Source organism: Corvus brachyrhynchos, unplaced genomic scaffold, assembly GCF_000691975.1.
Source record: "Corvus brachyrhynchos isolate BGI_N302 unplaced genomic scaffold, ASM69197v1 scaffold46, whole genome shotgun sequence".
In the NCBI taxonomy this organism is placed as follows: Eukaryota; Metazoa; Chordata; class Aves; order Passeriformes; family Corvidae; genus Corvus; species Corvus brachyrhynchos.
Window position 1 is genome coordinate 371,697 of NW_008238838.1, and position 4,096 is coordinate 375,792.

Sequence of the window (4,096 nt, forward strand, 5' to 3'; positions counted from 1 at the left end):
GAACCACCAGCACAGCCCCGCGGGTTCAAGGCAGTGCATAGATTTAACTTGAAGCATATGCTGAGCTGAAATGGAATGTAAACCAGGATATTAGTGGATTTTGTCAATTCTACCCCATTGCTCTGTACTTTTAGGAGTAAAAGGGCATTTTGCCTGTGCTTGTCTATTCTTCTTTGTTACCTTTTAAGATTTAGAGGGGTTTTTTTTTCTGAATAGGAAATAGTCGAACTACATAGAAATGAATTCACCAAGATAACATATGGGGAAAAAAAATGGTTTGGGTTCAGTCTGAGCAGGAAGACATCCCAGCACTTTCATAGCTCAAGTGATAAGTTAAGGGAGAATTTTGGTCACAAACCTGCTGGGTTTGAGTGACTCCACTGTGCTGACCTTCCTCTACTCATCAAGAGATGTTGAAAATCTGTTTGAGTTCAGGCCACAACACTAGTTCAATTTTTTCCCCTTCTTTTTCCTTTTATATGAACAAAAATTTGAAGCTTATATTGTCTGGTCTTGCCTCTTTAAATATAGATTATTTTATCTGACAAACGCTGGATTTTGGCTGCACCTTCTCTTCAGCGACTTGTGTATTTAAGAGGAGGTCACCACTTGAGCGTGAGAAAAAGTGGGTTATTGAATTGTAAAAGAGCATACTTGTCTCTTTGAATTCCTTTGAGAGCAGCCTACTTTATGTGTATTGCTGTTTGGAATTGGCCCTGTGCATTTGGCAAGCACAAATGGAAGTGGGTAATAGAGCCAGAATATTGTACTCACTCTTCCTTAGTGCTGCATCTTGGAGTGTGTCTTTGGGTTTTACTGAGGTTATTAGATTATTAAATTAGTGAAGTGTGTGTTTGTGTGTATTGGAAGGAGCTTTTAATAGTCCACTTTGTTTCAGTGTTTTTGGTGACTCAGAATTTTTCACCCTATAGTCACATTGAATAAATCATGGCATTAAAATTCTTCTTTTAAAGTAGAATAATTTATGCCTTGCAGCAAATACTTTAGAAAGATGAACTTTTTAAATTAAAAACTTTGGAGACCTGTCTCTTTTTAGCATGTTGTAGTTGTGATTTGTTTTCCATTGATTTTAGAGCAAAACAGTGGTGGCAGTTTATGATGCAAAGGGATGTCCTCAATTACAGAAAAAATAGGACAAGGATATATATTGAGGGGAGAATTCTCATTATTGTAATGAAATTTAGCATTGCTTTCTGCTTCCACTGAAAGTTTTAGGGGCGCTTATATTCAAAGCCCACAAAGAAGCACTGGGCACACAGAACTCATGGAAAAGAATTTTGAATTATTACTTGGAAAAAGAAAGTCTGTACATTTCCTTTTTTTCCTGGCTTTCCTCTAGCTGCTGTTGGTGACATCAAAATAAACTCTGATATTTGGGCAGAGGTGGGATTGTGGATTGGATCAGATGCTTATTCCAGCTGTGAACACTGGTTTATTCTGGGGCTTGCAATCATTTTTGTTCATTGCATGAAGTTCCTCCTCCATCCCCGATCTCCAGCTGTAAATGAGGCTTCCCACACGCCCTTCCCTCCCTTTCTGGGTGTGTGGAATCCGTTCCTGCGGCCGATGGAGTCAGAAACGCTCGGAAGGGCGCAGAGTCCGAGCTGCTCATAAAACCAAGTGTGTCCTGGAAAGTGGGGCCTGGAGGCCTTGGAATGAAACATTTGTCTGCATTACTTCAAACATAAACCTCCAGCAGCTCGTCTTTTATGATTCTGCACAGCACACTTCAGGTTTTAAAAGCTCCAGCAGATATGAAAGCATTGATTATTGGCAAACTAATCATCCCAAATTCATCTGGTGTTTCAAAGGCTTTCTCTAATCGAGCTGTTTAGGAAATTGGTTAGTCAAAAGACTGCAACTATAAAACCCATTTTCTTTGGGGAGTATTTTTGTTTCATATGTTGTATATTTGATACTTAGAATCAAATAATGGGGAGACTAATAACTGCAGAATGTTCCAAAGGGAACTATAAGCAAAGTATAGGAATTTTCCTGCTTAAAAATTGAATTTCTGGGCTGGCAAATGAGTATTCTCTTTATTCCCAGACTGATATTTAAAATGTATTAAACTTTGCAGCATCATCCTTGTTTCGAGGCATTGTCTGCCAAGGCTGTCCAGGTGTTATTTCATCTTGGGATTATTTTTTATGTAAAAGGCAGATATTTAACTGAAGTCAAGCGCTCAGTTACCTAGACCTGGCTCAGTGACCTTTGGTTTAAATACTACTCTTTCATAGCTATATAAGGTACATATATCCTCTCTATAAAGAAGCTCAAGGAAGAACTACTTATAAAGCAGTTATAAAACTGCTTTGAATTGTTTGAATGCTGCTTAACAGGCTGCTGCAGCTTCCAGTTTTAAGATGATTTTACAACAGCAACAATCTGTGGTGGTTAAGCTGCAGAAGTCACATATAACTAATCTTTTTTCCAAAGTCTTTCTGTTATGCTTATTTTAAAATTGTTTATTTCCTAGTATTTTAAATTCTGACTGTTCAGCTGCATCTTATCTTGTTCTTCTGTGGAGTATGTACACAAAATACATAAAACTTTGCAGTTATGACTTGAGTGTGGAGCAGGAAGTAGAATATTCCTCTCTCTCATACAGAGGTTCTCTGTAGTGAGGTTTCAATCCATTGCCCTCCCTGGAATCAGATTTCTGTAAATGACCACCCTGTATGTGATGGCTGGAAAAATAAATAGGATAATGAGAAATTTGGGGTGGAGTTTGGGGTACAGAGGTTGGTAGCCAATATTGCTGACTTCCCCCTTACATTTAAATTGTAAGGTCTGTGATGGGAGAGTAGGGACGGGGGATGAGACGGAATTTAGCTGAGCATGGTGCTGTCTCATTTTCCTTGATTTACTTTGGGTATCTGCAGAGCAGAAGGACACCCGAAGGAAACAGATGCTTTCCAGTGATACCCTTGTGAGTTGGTGCCTCCCGGCAGTGCCCTGGAGGCACCTCGTCCTCCTGGCCAGGCACCAGGCACATCTGAGTTGTTATTTAATACCAACTGAGGGTGTCTGAAGGGCGGTTCCTACTCCCACTCTAAAAAGAAGACCAAACCAATGAGTTTCACGAGCCAGTTGGCTTAAACTGATGCATGCTTATGGATTTTCAGTGGAGCTAAAACCAGTTGTGCATCTAGTCCTTGCTGTCTTTAGGAAAACTGCATCACAATAGTGTAGGACTGTGTGTATATGTTTATAGTAATCCATTAAGAACCACAAACCACACGCTGTGAATACATTTACCTGAAGTATTGTTTAGTGTTCTGCTCTGATTTCTCTTAATGTTCCACTCTTACAGTGTTGATTAATTTACAATTTGTTTAATATATCAAGTTCTAAACCCACTTAAATGAAAGGCAACATAAGATCTTTCTGCTGAGGTGGCCATTATGCCTTGAAAACACTGGAATTTCTCATTTTGGCATTAAATTCCAAGCTTTGGCATAGGCTGCAGATGTTTTAGAGATGTGCGTGAGATCTTCTAGACCTGGGAGGCAACGAATTGGAGGCTACCTGGAATGTTTTGACCAGAACTCTGTTCCAGGTTCTTTATTTAGCTCAGGATTTTGCCATGAATGTGTCCAGACAAAGCTTTGCTCCGGAACGGTGGATCCTGCCATCCAGTCTGGCTGTTTTCTGAGAGACCCGGGGCCAGGGTATAATTCACTTTAACTGTTCGTCTCTCACAATCTGTGAACAGCTCCTTTCACCCGAGCAGTTCTTACAGGAATTAATAACTGAACGGCTGAATTCAGCTTGTGCAGGTAACCAGCATATCAGGAACAGGTACCTTTCAAAAGGCTTTCTGTCTTTCTCTAGTTAGCTTGCTTTCCTTTCCCACAGGTTTTTAGTTAAATATAAATACTCGTAATTAGGTTTTTTCTACAGTTCAGCCTCTCACTGGTTCTAATGGTGCTGTTGAAAGTAGTGAAAAGCTTTCTGGAGAGGGATATTCAAGCAGTGTATGTGTTAAGCCCCTTGCTTCCAAGCTCTAATTCCAAATCAGCATCCTATAGAGATCTGCTACTGCAGTTCCTTAATCCTAAGCAGTTCAGGA